This window comes from Ptychodera flava, chromosome 8 (genome assembly GCF_041260155.1).
Source record: "Ptychodera flava strain L36383 chromosome 8, AS_Pfla_20210202, whole genome shotgun sequence".
Taxonomy (NCBI): domain Eukaryota; kingdom Metazoa; phylum Hemichordata; class Enteropneusta; family Ptychoderidae; genus Ptychodera; species Ptychodera flava.
The window spans coordinates 16,182,064-16,200,344 of record NC_091935.1 but is presented as its reverse complement, the minus strand read 5'-3'; the positions used below and the strand labels follow the sequence as shown (position 1 = coordinate 16,200,344).

General features: G+C 38.4%; 1 protein-coding gene across 1 annotated transcript in view; it reads left to right on the top strand.

Annotated features, from left to right (window-relative positions):
• The first annotated feature begins 16,723 nt into the window (after window positions 1–16,723).
• LOC139138636 (microtubule-associated protein futsch-like) overlaps window positions 16,724–18,281 on the top strand; it is a 102,254-nt gene continuing 100,696 nt past the window's right edge. Inside the window, exon 1 of the mRNA XM_070707105.1 lies at window positions 16,724–16,821. The gene's annotated coding sequence lies outside the window, so the exon portion shown is untranslated. The remainder of the gene's footprint in view (window positions 16,822–18,281) is intronic.

Below are 18,281 nucleotides of genomic sequence, written 5' to 3'. Positions count from 1 at the left end.
TAACTTTGTAAGGATTACGACGCGAGTTACACATGGAAATAATTTATATGGGGAGCCAAACGCCGAGGGATTCAACAGTTTAGGGACAAGACCATGAAACTGTCGTTGACATAGGAAACCAAAAGTAATGAAAAAAACGACAAACTCTTACGGTGTCCTTAAAGTGGATTAGGTCTCAAAGGACTGAGGAAACGTTTACCCTTGCAAAACCATACTTGGTTCATAGAAATTGTCGAATTCCGGAAATATGACATAACTGAACAATGATTGGAAGAATTCCCAATTGGCACCGCCTCTTCAGCCAATCATCACGAACGACACTTCTGGTAACTTATTTTAAATATCACTATGATTTAACAGTAATTTATGACGACAAGGTATTTCTTCTCACAAAAATGCAATAAAAAAAAGAAATATCCGGTCTGGTCGTAACACAAAACGGGCTAGTGGGCGTCGAAAGATTATTGGGTGATAAACGTAACTGTAATGAAATGTGAAACCATGGAAGTAAGGCGAAGATGTGTGTCTGGTGATTCGAATCGCCACATCAATGCTCTAGCGGGTTTAATAAAAACTCCTGTAGGAATCGATTCCCTTATAAAAGTTATCAGTTTTGAATCTAGAGGCGATGATAATTTTCCGTTTCCACATACTCTCTATAACACGACACTCTCCCTCTGAGACAGGATGGGGACTATGAATGAACTGGACCAGAGAGAAGGCAAATGCACAGCCGAATGGGGGCGCTGTATGACTGTCACTGTGGTTAAAATTTCCCGTAATGTTGATGTAGACGTGAGGAAAAAGGGATCGGGTTTTGTGATTATGAAAAACCTTCAAACTGAGAAAGCAATCGGCATGACGATAGGCTACTATTCGTTACAGCGCATATCGAGTGTCAAGTTCAATTTTCAAGGGACAATGAGACAATGCGACCACGATCTTGAATGAAGGCATTGTTTGCTTGTTTGTTGTTTGTTAGATGATGGTCGCAGGGGTACTAACGTAAGAATGATCACGACAGAGTAACCGTGGAATGACATATAAAGTATACCAGACAAAATATGTGTAAAATACATGTATCTTATATCTAATGATCGATCTTTAAAATACCAAAAGTAGCCTGGGCTGTTGAAATACTTGTTTTGTTTCGTTTTTGTATTTGTTTACAACATCAAATTAAATGAAAAAGTACGTGTCACAGAAATAAGGCCAAGCAGTCCAAAGTGTGATGACCTTAATTTATTTATTTATTTATTTATTTATTCATCCAAGATAAACACAAGAAATATGTCTACAATGGAAAGGGTGACTGAAACAGGTGCAAATCACCTATACAAAACCAGTCCCCCAAATGGAATGAAATATTAACAAAAGGAAGAAAAACGTACACAAGAAGATCAAGAGGTACACAGTAAAAGAAATAAAAACAAGAAGATTCCCAAGGTAAATGTTCTACGGTCATGGAATTAACGTGGTCAAATGAGATTTATGGATGAAATTCTGCCGTCACGATTTCTCAGGCAACGGTGTATAGTTTATGTTAATGTTTTGTTATAATGGGACAAACATGATACAACCTGTCGACTTGCGCGGTCATGTTCGGGGCATTCTATCCCCTGTGTACTCTGTTCATATTTGCACACGGCCTTGGTTTTTGTGACGATAGCATTGTTAGTATGATGCTTTATCCGCTGTTAATGGGGATAATCCGCCAGAGTTTTGCCTCTATTAAATCATTGAAAAACGCTTATTGCTAAACAGCAGTGACCCTGCGAATAGCAGTGAACATGTAATAGAACGTATAAGATATGACGGAGGCAGGAAAAATTGCCTCGCGACGAGCTACGACGTCACTTCGCTCTACCTTCGACAAGGCTAATTGGATTGCTTTAATACAGGTCTACCTCCGTCGACCGTGATTTGCGACTTTGCATTTCGTCACCATTATGTTACCGGGGGGAAAAACGAGGCAATCAGAAGATACTTTGACAGTCGTTTCAGACAAGCAAAGTAGCGTGTAGTTGTGATTTGAACGGGTATTGAGCGGGGTTAGACAGCGCAGGACAACATGAACAGCGTAGTATATTATTTCAGCCTATCATTTCCATGGACATCAGACAACAAAGACGAATCCCAGCAATTAGGGAGAGTAATTCTCCATGGAAGGATTACTCCTGCCTTCGTTTCTTGACCTAAGGAAGCTTTCAGGTATTACGAGGGGGTGGGCCGCGGACATCAGGGTGGATCATCGTTTAAAATATGACCCCAAGTACCTCTTTATAAAATGTGACCCTCCTCCTTTTTCTAGTTTGTAAAACGTGACCCTTACCCCTTCTAAATGAGAAGCTTGAAATGTCTGTATGACGACCTTGCCAGAACTATTTCGCCCCATAGACGACCCGTGTTTACCGATGATCACCTCCCTTCCTTCGTGGCTTTGGTGCCATTCATGTATTCTTTGGAATTCCACCTTGTGTTTCATATTTATGATACCTGTCTTGCTCTTACCAAAACGACACTACTCTTGTAGAATATAAATATTTCATCGAGTCTTGATCCATATGGATCACACACTTCCTGTTTATTTGTGTGTTGGCCCATGTGTAGTGAATAGATAGTTTTGGGAAAAATTCCAATATCACATTTATTGTACACATATGCACTTCTAACCAGCCTAATGTAATCAACTCACATCAATATAGCTAGTTTTGTATTGGGGAAAAATGTTACTATCTGTCCTATAGACGCCTCTGTATAGTGAACTGACACATTAGGGTGAACTTCCAATTTTACATTGGCTGAACGAATGCACTTCTAACCACCCATCTATAGTCAACTACATTAATGTCAATTGTCAAACATGTATAAATGCACAGATTTAGCCAGTTTAGTGTTGGGGAAAATTGAAAGTTTTGAATATGATTATTTAATTGAGTTTCTTGTACACATATACACTTTCATATCATCCCTCTTTAGTCAAGTATACTGATATTTGAAATGAGTTATGCATTGCGATATATATATATATATATATATATATATATATATATATATATATATATATATATATATATATTATATATAGCATACGGATAGATAGATAGATAGATAGATAGATAGATAGATAGATAGATAGATAGATAGATTGATAGATTGATAGATTGATAGATTGATTGATTTACAGACATCACACCACTTTCGTCTGTGTCATTCGTAGTGTACACATTTGTGTATTAGAACCTAAAGGGTGTACAGTATGTGCTGTGGTACAACTACTGCCATTCTAATTGCAGGAATATAATGATTATTTTTAATTCTGGAAACAAAGCATTGAAAATTTGTATAAAGTAAAATGTTGTCCTCCCCTAGTAAGCCCAACTTTGTAAAATGTGACGCTGTCAAAGGGCAGGTTTGTTAAAAATAATGTTCCTCCCAATTCCCCCAGCCCACCCCCTCATATATAATAACTGAAAGTTCCCTAATTGTAATCCCTTTTCGTAGTAGAGGACATGTTGACTGCTCTACATCAAGATACCTTATAAATACGGAATTATTTTTGACAGGCGATGTCATAGATGTCGGCTGTCATATTCCAGATGACAGCAGGAACAAGTGTGTGATTGTTAAAAACGACCGCACAGAACATCTAGGTTTCATTTTGGAGCACAGACAAAAACTGACATGCGCAATAAAAGAGAAAGTTGTTGATTGGTCACAGGACTTAGTTTTGACAAACATTGCCCGTGACGTCACGGGAAAAACGAATGTAATAGTAGCTCAGATATACATGTAGGCGGAAAGACGAACAGACAGACAGGAAGAAATTTTGAGAGTAAACAGCAGGGTAACAATTGCGATGATACAAAAGAAGAAGATGATGATTTATTTTCGATATGCATGTTCCAGACTGAATTTTTGAAAACCCAGTGTAGGCCTATATAATTGCATTGCATTTCAAAGGATATTGTCAAATATTATTTTATCTCTCCCTTTAATTCTTATCCTTCTAGGTCTGTCATTTCCGCCTCTGCTAAGTCAGTGAAAAGCGACATTGAACCACTTTGCTTCCGCTTGTCATGTATGTCACAGCAGGTTAAGTCTGCAAAAATCCTGTTTACAGCATCTCTGGTGTCAGGGACCTTCTCAAATGTTCACTTTTTTTGTTAAAGTGCTACAGACCAACTTGACCTGGTAGTGACGGATTGACTTGTTGGGACGCTTAGTGAGCGATCTGGTTAGTAACTTTGAGACAATTTAAATGTTAATAGCCATCTTGAAAGCTATCCATTATTACTATTCAGTAGTTTCATAATATAAGCAAAAAACGACAAAGTTACAGCATGCGTTTTGGAGGGGGGGGGGGTGTAGATGAAGAGTGGCAAAAATTGCGATATCAATTTTAGGTCATTGACAACCAAGAAATGTTCAAATCTCCACGAAATTTTTCCTATGCGACCATATAATAATGAGGTTCATCTAAGAATTTGGTGACACACCGTTTTTCTGTACATTTTTGTACATGCACACTCATAGGTACACATCTCTTGGTGATCACGGCAACATGGCATCACTTTGAAATCTAGAAATTCGTGCTACCTTGGCTTAAGGTAGAATGCTCCTCGGGGACACAAATTTGGACTCTCACACTTTCACAATTCTTTTCTGATATACCACTTGTAGGGGTTCATTGTAAAGCTCTTGGTGTAAGAAAACTTTTCACCGGCTTAGTTTTTAGAAATTCGAAAATTTTATTTTCCCCATAGAGTTGACCCAGGGATGGCGGCCATTTTAATTTTAAATATTGGTAAATCTTGAGTTATTTGTTTCCCTAGTACCAAAATTTGCACGGTGGCCCTCAAATTTTATATTGATTATTATTATTTTTATTATTTATTATTTGACTTTGAAAGAGAATAATTAACAGATTCCTCAAGGAAAGTTTGAGCATAAGTTTGAGTCTTTCACTTTCGAGACGCATACTACCTTAATACTTCTCTAAAAAAAATAAGAGCCGATTCCTTTTGAATGATCTTGACAGGTGTTATATTACAGGAAATATCCCTCGTTCTCACACCTGTCCAACATGAAATCTACTCAGTCGAGAGTCCAAACACTATTCATGATCTCACACATTAAAATACTTTTCCGTGTTACGCAGACGAGTATACAATGTCTAATGGCTTCGTGCGATCATTCTGCATACGCAAAGTGAGGAAGAATTATGAAACTCCAGAGTAATAATAGTTCAAAGCCTGTCCCCTGCATTATTTTCTTGACAAAAAAAATCCCTATTACATTTACTCAGGCAAGTATTTGATATAATGACGTCACTGACTCTGGAGTTAAATGCATTTATTATCGTGTTTGCATCAATCATCACCATCATCATCATTACTGCCATCATCATCATCATCATCATCATCATCATCATCATCATCATCATCATCATATCGTCGTCGTCATCATCGTCATCGTCATTACTGCCATCATCATCATCATCATCATCATCATCATCATCATCATCATCATCATCGTTATTATCATCATCAACATCATCATTATCATCTGGAATCATCATCATCGTCATCATCACTACCACACACAACCACTATCACCATCATTATCATCACCGTAAAAGAGGAGTATTCAAACAGAGAAAGGACATTGGTCCCATAGATTTTTTGAATTGTTTTATTGAGACTTGAAATAATGATACAACGCACTCAACGCTAGGATGTGATTAAGTTTAGCTGTAATTTTTATCAAGAAATCATTGGCTTACGCGATGTGACAGTAGATCGGCCTTTAACAGCGGTAATTTTGACCTAAAAGTCCATTTTGTTCTGATCAGAATAGTGCGAGAACCGCGCCTGTCACGCCCAATTAGAGTAACAGTGTGCATCGGTAATTGTAGTGGCAGTATTGATATTTTCGCGCGCCAGATCAATAACACAGATATTGCAAGGCAGGAACTGACAAAAATACCACAATTGCACTTCCTTTATTTCGTGCTGATAACGGATATCACTTTCTTCAGATTCCATCGCGACAAAAATAGATCGAAGGACACTTTAATCGCATTAACATTAGGGTTGGCGAAGTCGGCCAGGAATCATGGGATATAGACGGTGGCTGAGCGCGATATAACGACATCTCCGCTCAGATCACGCTGTCGTGTTCAAGTAGGCCTACTTAAGATCCTTCAACCCCGTTCACGTTATGCGTTTTAACAACAGCGGGGAGCAATCGCCAAAGGCACGATTAATGCAAGGGTTTAAACGTATTTTGTAAAGGTCAAGGAATAAACAGTTTAGATTTCAACATGAACGTAGAAATATTGAAAACAAGAAAAGAAAAATACCCAAAACGGACAAATGAACGGCTATTGAGAACGCTAAACTCCACTCCCTGACTGACTGATCGACTAAATGTCTCACAGTCTATTCGTATTAAATGTCTCTCGGTATCACTAGTTTTGCCCTCGTCTCATATTAACTACGATTCGATGTTTTGCTGTATGTCTCGCACCTCTAAAACCTCTATAAAAATTCCAGATTGTTTCTTTCGACGCTATATCTCACGCCTTCATACATTCAGGCAACAGTTGATGAAAATCGCAAACACTGGAAGTTCACTCACACTATCGGTGCCTTTTAAAGCCCCAGTGCTGCTAACTTTTGATGATAATTTTTTTATTTTGAATGTGAACCATAATTCCTTGTTCTTCTCCCCAAAGAATGTTGATATACACAGTATCCAGCTTGTCAACTCAACCCCTGTGGTTGTAAAGTGCATTGTTATATAGAATTCATAGACTAGAATTCAAATGTAAACAATATTCATGCATTTTACACATATAGACGGTAAGTTGACAAGCTAAATAGTGGGTGTTTCAAAATTCTTTGGGGAGTAGAATTAGAAGTTGCAATTGATTTATAAAATAAAAATAATGCAAAAAACCATCGAAAGTTAGCAGCACTGGGGCTTTAACAAACAAGTGCAAACGATAGCATACTCGTTGCAACACAAGGTCTTGTGCAGGTGTTTGTCTTGATGCAAAAGATGAGGAGATACTGGAGATAACAACCTCAACGCGGCAACCTCGTGCCTCTTTACATGAGTCGCCATCTATCCAGTCGAGTTGGCGGAAATACAAGGTCATCCGTGACGTCATTAAAGCAATTTCGCCGAACGAAACAGTCAACCCGCCGAGTGTTTGAAGGTTTGTCAACACAGGTGACAGCGTGGTATCACGTGGGTGACGTTCCGCTGTACAGACACACACAGAACCTGGTCACGATAACCTTGACACGACGATTATCGCATGTTTTGGACTTTATTCCCAGTTGATCTGGTGCATCCACTTAGGGTAAGGTTACGGTAATCTGTCCCTGATAGTGGACAAGTTCAACATGGGGTTGGTACAAAAAGTGTGAAACTCTCAGCCATGAACAGGTGAAGATTCGTATACGTCATCTGCAGTCAACTGGTGTTGATAACTCCCTCCCTTTGTGTTGTTCCTTGGTTCGCACACAATGATACCGCATCTTTCGTAATCAGAATCTGTTTTCATGCGAATCCGTCACTTCATATTGGAAACTGAGTACATGCACGTGCATATCCCCCAGCCCTACGCCCTAAGAAAGATACTTCACACGTCACGTATTCGTTTCTGAGAAGTACGCCCGATATCCTTGTCTTGAGACCTTTGCTGCAATCAGACAGTACATCAACTGATCTCTCTAGGTCGTTGTCGCCAAGGTTGGGTAGTAAAGTTCATAAGCTCAAATCGCAACCATGCTATTGTGCACACTATGTGGCGTGAGAGGAAAGGTAGAGGTAGAACAACAAACAAATAAACCGATGTACGATTCTTAAAATTATTAATACGAATATGATACTACAATTAGTACTTCTCTTTCTTGCGAAATCTGAAGAAGATACTAACCATGTCTGTATTTTGTCCATGTCAATCTCGGTAGAGCGATCCGGACCGTGTAGTACTGGGGATGCACTTTATTAGCGAAAAAAAAGAGATTCCCATACTGCCCGTTGGATTTATTCGAATTTCATTTGTTCTTTCGTTTTATAAGAGTTTGTTACTTTTATGTATGGGGATAAGCAGCTGATATTAAAGGTATACTGTCACCTATTTTTCCAAAATTACCATGGAAAGAGAGTATCTAGCCAATCACAGATTTTAAGCGGGTGGTCACTTTTTAAAAAAGCGCCCTCATATTGGCATTTTGAATACCAAGGAACGCCACTTTGACCATATATGGTCATATTTAGATTACAGGTGACTGTATACCTTCAATACCGGCCATCACTACGACATTGGCATTTTGGAAGCAGTCACAAAAGGTCACCGAGAGTAAAAAATATCGTCTCAAGATTCCAACCCAAGTTTTAGCGAAGCTTAGGGTGTATACAATCGACTTGACTACCTGACTACGCCTCTGTCGCATCACCGATCCGGTAAAAACGCAATAAATTGTAAAAGTGTCCAAAACATTTTATCTTTGGTTTTCATCTTTACAAACTATTTTTATACACAGGTGTGATGAAATGACAAAATTTTGCTCTGAAAGGGAAAGCAGCAAAATAATGCATTTCGAGGACATTAGGTTAATTTTGTTCAAGTGAATAATTAATAAGTGAACCAGCAGGGAAAATTAGATTATGATCTCACAGGAACTGCTTCAGATTATTCGAAGATTTCATACTTGCATATTCGAGTCATTTATTCCTTGATTTTAATCTTTTCCCGATTACTGTCATACCGAGGGCGTGAATTATGTGAGGCATCGTCCATTAGTAGCTATGATCAGTGAATGACTTTTTTCTGTTCAAGTCCCACGTCATCACTGCAGAAGCATCAGCTGTTTGTCAAAATAATTTCGAAAATCAAGGAGCTGAGTGGTAATCTTTCCAAGCTATGCAAGTATGAGCCATGAATCCGCATGATAGGTCTGACGAGATGCTTTGCATCGGTGATCAAAATGCTTGAAAATGAAGCCATCTAGATTAAATTAAAATAACTTTTACATCTCTTTAGGAGGGGTTAACGATACAACTTTTTAAAAAAAATCAAAATTTCATATCTTCAATATCTATCCAATATCAATTCAATTTCATCTTTGATGATCATCGACTTTGCATATGGTATTCCTGAAGAAAAGGCGATAACGAGAACGACTGTTGCCAGACTAAAATACATGGTAAGGCCAATTGAAAAATTATCATAGTTTCCGGTAACCCAACCTACCCTATTTAAAAGCTTTTGAGCTTTTTTTACGAATTTTCAAAAATCACATTTGATTGTTTCGAATTTAGCTGAGTTTTTATGGGTCATACTCAAATAAAAATAAAAAAAACCTTTTTCGACCGACCTACCCTAAGCTTAATTCCTGAGAGCATACTAAAGGAAACAATACATGTGTTTTTATGAGTAATCATTGATCGACACTCTGACAATCAAAATATTTCCAAGATCATCCCTGTGTTAGCCATTAAAGTATTTTACAACTTACCGAATCAGTGTAGTAATCTGACTGTCTCCTCTCGATGTACATTTTTATGATTGCGCCCTCAATAATAAAGATATAGTGGTACCAATTATACAAGCGATCGGGCACCGCTCATTTGAGTCACAGCATCCTTGACGAAAAAGTTACTGTTGAGCTTATCTTGTACAATACCATCATCAATCCGCTGAATCGTTCGTGAAAGAACCACAACAAGTATAATACCAAGCGATATAAACTGAAGCAGACGATTTATATTACAACTCCCCATTCTCCTTTTTATACTATTTTTATATATCAAATAAAACGTTTTCGCGACCCCACAACACTGAGAGTCTTAAGGTTGTGTGCGACTCGAAAGTGAAAGATTTAAACTTTTGCTCAAACTCTCCTAAATGAAATTTTCAACCATTCTCTTATCAAATCAACGGTAAAAATCCGGGGTCACCGCGCAAAGTTTGGAACTATGGAAACAAACTACTGAATATTTTGCGATATTTGAAATTCAAAATGGCCGCCATCCCTGAGTTAACTCTAAAGGGTAAAATGAAATTTTGGATTTTCTAAAAACTAAGCCGGTAAGAGTTGTCCAAGGGCTTTAAAATGAGCCCCCACAAGTGGTAGATCAGAAAAGAATCGTAGAAATTTGAGAGTCCGAATATCTGTCCCCGAGGCGCGTTCTACCTTAACTGCTGTGTGTTGGCCGTTACAAAGATATGGTTTAGCAGGCCTACCTCTTGAATGATATCGCAGATATTCATATTGATATTACAAAGAAATGCAAACTATCGAGCAAATCTCGTTTTCTCTCGCAATATAACTGCTGGTAAACATTTCGAAACGTTCATTTTATGATATTGACCTTTTACCTTGACCGAAGTTAATTTCATGGGAAGCAATCCAATGTCTGAGAAATATTTCGCCATCCTATCCATGTATTGGCATGTACATGTAAATAGGCCTGTATCAGATGCATTTCCAACGACATAAACTTACTTATGCGGACAGGTTGACTTGAAAAAAACAAAGTAAGTGTAAAGATAACACTTCAAGTTTCTGTTTGAAGGACAGCTACCTAAAACGATCACACTGAATAAATTTCTCCTTGTCTTTTATAACCCCGTCCATCTATCGACCTTGATGCGTGTCTGTATATACCGAGCGGAAATCGCTACAATCCCCGGTTATGGCGTGGGCAGACGGTTTGAATAATTGAATATTTTTCTTATGATACACCTGTGATAGTTTTAACCAAGTTTAGACAGAAGTTGGTGATGACCTTTCCCAAAATTTTCACACCATTACATTAAAGGTATACTGTCACCTGTTCCAATTTTGCCACAGTTACCATGGAAAGAGAAAATCTAACCAATCACAGATTTTAAGCGGATGGCCGCTTTTTAAAAACAGCGCCCTCACATGGACATTTTGAATACCAAGGAACGCCCATTTTACCATATATGGGCATATTTAGATTACAGGTGAATGTGTACCTTTAAAAATGATCGAGAAAAAAAGAAAATTTCTTAGAGTAATATTCATTCAGGGTATCAAATAATTGTATGTACATACGGGCGTGACACATAAGCTATATTCTATCTTAATTACATTTAAAGATATTCAATTTCACAAATGACTAATCTCCCTTATTAAACAATAATTGCCGCAATAAAATATTCGAAGGTTTGTTAATAACTTTCATCGCACACTTATTGACACATTGCCGCATGGAAGCGGGAAATTTTTCCTGCAAGACAACCATTGCCGGAGCTGTTTAAGCCCAACATTCGTTCCCCATGAAAACCGTCCATCTCATTTTAATAATGTCAATATCAGTTTCGAATGGTAGTATATTCTACTGCTTTTCGTTGATAGTTAAATTTGAGCGTATCTTTAGTTACACTTATGACTTAAATCACAGTATTTAGTGCAGTTCACTCTTGTCAAATTCGAAGTTCACTTTGAAAGTACAAAGGACTCGCTGATTGTGGGGTCCTACAGTTAGTGAAAGTTAAGTCCTACCGAGCTAAGCTTCCCGTTGTATATATGCGAGCGCAAAACTAGAATTGCCAGACGCTGAACCGTGAAACAAATTTAAGATTTCGGGAAAACATCATTTTTCCTGCACACTTTTACCACTCGCAATATAATGTAACTGTTAAACTAATTTCTCCATGTTCAATTTTTCCAACCTGTTCGCTTTACAGGGAATAGTGTGACGTCACAAAGTTACAATTGGACTCCATAATGTACAGGTTCTTGGATTTCACATCCTACTTCGTGCTACTTGCAGCGCAGAATGTCGCTACAACTCCCATGCACACTCAAGGGCATAGCGGCATGCCTAAATGCCAAGATTAAATACCAAACTTTGCACTGTGACTCCTGATTATTTATTCTCGATTTTGAAAGAGAATTGTTGAAAGTTTCCTTGAGGAAAGTTTGAGCAAAATGTTAAGTCTTTCACTTTCGAGCCGCATACTGAAAAAGCGGGCTATATTGTTGTGTTGATGACAATGTCCATTGTAGATAACCATCAGTCATCAAAGTCTGCCATCTACCCTGCTCGAAGGCGTCACATAGAAACGTTCTGTGACGTTATTTCCGGTACAGACACGAAAATTACACCAATGCGCATGGCTATAAACTATAGAACAACGCGACTGCCATAATTATGATATTCAAACCAAAGTAAATTTTTAAAGTGATCGAATGTCAAAAAGTTAAAAACATAAACTGTAACGCTTCTATTCTGTTACCATAGAGTTCGAGCAACTCTCGCTTCAAGATTAAACCACGCTAGTGGGTGGTTTTTGCTCACGGTACAAAACTTGTCTGCCCATTTTTTTGTATTTCGTATTTTATTTATAGACCCAAACGGATGTAAATCATCCGTACAAAGTCAGTTCCTAGGAAAGGAAATGGAATATATTCGATGAACAAAACCAAAACGTGATAACTGATGATAAGGGCAAGTGGCTGTAATTTTGATCATATTTTCATGTCAAATACAGTCTCTTACTCTACACTCCAACGCATGTTGATATACCTACTATTTAGCTTGTCAACACAGCGTCAATACTCCTATGCTTATAGTTCACGTTTAAATTCTAGTCCGCGCGCGGACCAGCATTCATGACGGCACAGAGAAACGGCAATAACAATGCAGTCAGTCTACACATTTACAGGCTGGGTTGACAAGCTGGATAAGATGTATTTCAACACGCTTTTGGAAGTAGAACAGGAAACTGTTGTTGACATACGAAACAAATAAAAATTGTGAAAACAATCATGAAAAGTTTGAGTTACTGTCCATTTAAAATGCACATAAATCATTGAAATGCAAAATAAACAATTAAAGTAAAAATATTTAAAGTATGTATTTACTGCTTATCAGCGGAACACCCAAAAAAGTCTTGTACAAGGATATGCAAATGAGTTTTGAAATTTTGTCCCAGTATCAATTTTGTTGTCCAGTTACATGCAAGCGATGAATCGATAGCCCATGATGCCTTGGGTATATCAATCCGTGATTGGCTATTCGATTAAAAAGAGGTGGCGGCAAGAAAGCGTATATTCTTAGACAATTTGAAAGAAACTGAGACGATGTGAATGTTACGAGATCACAACCTTATTGATGTTTATGGAATTATGGAACAGAGCACATTTATCAAAGAGTATCAGGTCAAGCACCAACCGACATAATGGCAGTAGTAAACTGTACAAGCTTTTTCTCTCTAGTTTAGTTTGATGGCTTGACGATAATAGACATGCACAACCAGAATAGAATCCATAGATTGAGCTTCACTATACTTTAAAAATAGGGAGAAGGCAGCCAAGGGACATTTGAATTGCTAAGAAAGAATTTCATGAAAGGTTTCATGACATTCACGATAACATTTTGGTTTCAATGTCGGCACTTTTTAGGCTAAACCACGTCAATAATTTCACCAGACCTAAACTTGATTTAAATCAGCGATTTTGTAAAAAAACAAAGTGATTTCAACAAGATGTCACTCATTCAGTGAAACTTGTGCATGAATCGCTTAGACCAACACGGTCGTAAGTCCGTAACACACGCGATCGCGCGCCGTTTACCAGATTACATTATAAACTCGTAGCATCTGCGCATGTGTGGGGTGGACGTGACAGGTAATAATACAATGATACTCGATCTGCTGCGTCGCTACACAAAACTAGTGTAACATATTATTCATAGACTTGTGCCAAGTCTACACCTGACTCTGATGATCGAATGCGAGCGACGCGCAGCTAACTAATTTATCTTCTTCATTTGAAGTGTCATTACACTGTCCAGTGACCATTTATTGACATTGATATCTCTGTCTTGTGACTCAGATCAACCTGTTACAATCCTGTCGCACACAGAAATTAATCAAATCTGTGAAACGTCTGACTCAGTAATCATAACATGGGTTTGACTGTTTAGCTCAATCCAATCAAATATCTCATTTTGATGTTATTAAATATGACATCGTTTGTAAGTGCCCGTACCGATAATTCTCATGTCAAAATCGATTTAAAGCAATTGTATGCGAATTTAGGAAATTTCAAACAGGCCAAGAGTTAAAGCAATAAGGCAAGGGGGAAAACAAACAAAATTAGAAATTTCAAAGGGGTACCGCGCCTCTCTGGACAACTGTAGAATTTACATGACAATTAGATGTATTTTTGTACCATATTAGGTAGTGTCGTCAATTATTATAACGTTAATATAACCAGTTCGAATTGGCAACTAATATCGATTCTAAACTTGGTGAACCATTGAATGGAGGCTTTCACAGTGTAATCACTTAGTATTATATCAAAACATGCGTTGACCTATATCCTTTGCGGTTCTGGGTATTTGATGTTAAAGATATCAATGGCGAAGATCGTGATTCATTTTCTCTTGCGAGGATTTGCAGCAATTCTACAATTTAACCTACGCCCTGAATCATGGTTTGTTTCCATGCGTAATCTGTGTGGGCTTGAAATTAAAGGTCTTACTTTGTGATATTAAGATGAATAAATTTTGTTTCCAGTTGGTGAAAAAGTTTTCTTGTCATCGTAGTGATGATGTCTATTGGATGTGTCCAAATTGTTTGTCCATGGATCGTTCACATTTTGATCAAAATATAGTTGTTGTAGCTGTTGTTATTGTTGTTGTTTGTCGTTGTTGTTGTTGTTGTTGAACGCTGATGGCACTGCTGACGCGTGACTTTCTCCTCTTTACTCCATTAGATATGATCATAATGAGAAAGAGTGGGATGTTGATTGCCATCTTCACTTTCACCGTCGTCATCATCATCACCGTCGTCGTCATCATCATCATCATCATCATCATCATCATCATCATCAACGGGTTTTATTTTACACATCAACATCCATATATATCACGCGTTGGGAAAATCTCACAGATGCTACTAAAGATGAGAGTAACCACGTGATGTGAACACAAAAAAGTGGGTTTATTCCATAGCTTGACCATCTCGACTTGAAATACAACACATAGATCACCTTCACATCACACAATGGTAAAGACACTCATGGAAAGTTTTTGTCTAAGACTGCAGGTTTGCCTGCTCAGAAAGATGTCGAAACTAGTGATTCTGTTAGTTGCAAACATAGAGTGCGCTTGCATTATTTCGTTTGTCAATAATTTATTCGGAGCTACGTACTAGCATCTGGCATTTAAGCTTGTACCAAAGTCATCAAAACTTCTGCTCACAATGGAACAATTTCTGTACATTCAGATTGCCATCATGTAGTTCGACAAAATGTCGAAATTTTTACATTCATAAAATTTTTATCGTTTCCGGCAACTAGAAGATCAAAAACAAAAAAAATTCAAAAATTGATCTCGTGCCGATACAAGAAACTAAAATGTCCTACTTTTAGGACAAATGTGCAAACAATTTTTTCCTCGTCTGCAGAGGAAGTGGAACTCTCACGAAACGAAGGATGGTGAACTAATAGTCTCCAATTGTGATGTGGAGTGAAAAAATTGCAAACATAGTTTGTATAACAAAACTATGGTGGGTTTACCTCGATCTTATGCATACTACGAAAGCGAACCCTACTTCACTTTCATTTTATGTAACAGCAACAGTACTTATACAAATTTTGTTATTCATGGCGTGATGGGCAAAAGTTGCTAGCTAGTACTCTCATAAGAAAGATGGTTTAAATTCCTTATCGGGGGCAAACAGGCTGTTTGTAAAGCAACATCACGGTCACGTTTCATCTTTGTTTGACCACAGCAATATCTTAGCAGCTTACCCTATGGCTACCTGGAACCTAGCTGAGACGTCACCGGACTGCACACAAATTGGACTTAAGATATTGTTCAGAAACTCCGCTCCATTTACAATTCTCGCAATGCCATCATGATAGGTGTGAAGTATGTCGTTTACTGAAACGATCAGCGATAGAGAAATACAATGAATCGTTTTTTTCAAAACTGGGCAGAAAATGACAATAGCAATTGCAACAGACTTTTGATATACTTGGATCTAGTCTACGGGAAATGCGCTCTTGATATAATGGTATTGTCCAAACTCTATTTGAGCTCTTAAAGGGAGGCGGTCGTCGGAAATGCGCGTGTGCGACTTTCTGGTTTAAAAACAGTGTATTCCATGCATGATATCTAGATGCATCAAGTCAACATAGCTGCAACAATTAAATTTTACGATAGTCGATGTTAACAAACATGTTTTAACTTTCATCAATCGCCAACGTACCCTAGATACAGTGTTTACATCGGTCGTAGGGGTCCCTGGCAACCTTTGAGCAGAGTTCCGACGACTGCCTCCCTTTAATATCTGGGTACACTTTCCGGCTTGTCTACACGATGAATTGAATATTTTATCCCCTTCCGTGTTGCAGACCCGTCCTTGTGGCGAATCCAAAAAACAGGATATACGCGTCGTAACGCGAGGCTAGGCATAAGGCGTTTCCTTTCACCGAAGTCGACGTGTGCGTGAGTCAAGAACAATAACAGTCACCTTGTGTGATTTGTGGCTTCACGACTCAGACACAAATAAAGCGTGGAGACGTACGTGAACGCCTCAGCGTAACGAAAGCGAAAGGTATCACGCTGACTGGTGTGTGAAACGAGGCGGCCTAGCAGAACCAACTTCGCTGACGGGGCTATAGCAGAACCTGTCGCGGTGAGATTCAGTTCTCCCCGAGGCAAGTTCGTCAAAGGCTTGCAACAACTGGCGTGGAAAGTTTCACTCTAAACAGTATCACAGCCGTGATTTCACGTCTACACTCGCAAATTGTTACGGTAAGGAACTCTCGCATGATTCAATTTAAGTGACATGGGAGTCTCATCATTACAAATTAGCCCAGTAAATTGTCAGGGGTTTCTTTGCGAAAGGAAATTGTATTCTTTCATCTTTTCAATACCTCATTACGAATGAGATAGTGTGAGACTTCAAGTTGGGGATCTCAAATAATTGTAACGGGTCGTTTCTTGCTAATTAAAAGAATCTATTGTAAAGTATCATCTCTCAAAAGTCGACAACACAATTTTAAACTGAAGATTATTTTTCCAGGGCAAGAATTTGTTTGTTTTGCTTTCGCGCCATTTTGGGTGAACTTTCATGGCAAGAAAAAATTGTATTCTGAGACTCATAGAGGACTCAGAATAACATAATGTGTAGATTCCACTTCCTGCGGTGAGGATCAATGGTTCGCACCTTGGGAATTAACTAATTCCAAATTTTTAATCTTTAGCTGACTGTGGTAATTTCACTGATACTGTAGTAGAAGGTCGGACTTAGCAAAAATCTCAAAAAAAGTGTACTCTCTTGAAATGTGTGCCAATAAATACAAAAATAAACCCCGCAGCGAGATACTGCCTTTTCGGCTATGCTGTGTTGTGTATTATTGATCATACAAATTAGACCTTGACAACCGCCGCTGTAGTATTTCGCTTGCATTGAGTTGAGTTTGAAAAGTCTTATGCAAGAATCAATCATCTCCTCCGGTCTGTACTTGTATACTCTATGATATACTAACCGGTCCAGTCTAAATTCATCTTTTCCCTATACCCATACCCTCCGCAAAATAAGAAGGGCTCCCCTAAAGACGCATCTAAATCTTGCTCTTAGGGTTGATGCTGGCTTTTTCTAACGTGCTATACGTCTCTGATGCTTATCCGAGAATCACGATCAGATTTCATCAGTAAGTGGGCGTTGTGTGCACAAATGGTTTATTGCAATTTGTTTTCCTCTTCAAAACCTACAGGAAATATTCCCACGTGCGCGTCTGAAAGAGTATTACATCGGTCTAAACACGGATGTACCATCAAAATGGAAGATTATGGCCATGTCCGACGACGTCGATGGCTGTTCCCACTTTCAGAAACCTCCCCCAGAAATAATCAATGGCCATAATTTATCATTTTTCTTCGATGTTATATCTTGTCACAACATCTCGATCGATGCTTTTGATAACAATGCAAGTAAAGCTTAGATCTTTATCGCCCCGTTTTGCGTCACAGGTGCCCTGTTCTTCTCTTCTGTTGCCATGACAACTTGAGAAAGTGTTTACGAGATTCTACCCACACTTAAAGAAAGGCAGTGAACTGTAAGCAGCACACATCGGAACTAAAGGCCAGGCAATACGTAAATAAACAGCCTTGCAAACGAAATCCCTCTGTTTATTTCGTTTCTGTTGTGAAAGGAAGATAGTAATGACTGATCCCTGTAAGGCTTTAGATGCTGTCCATTCAAGGAAGAT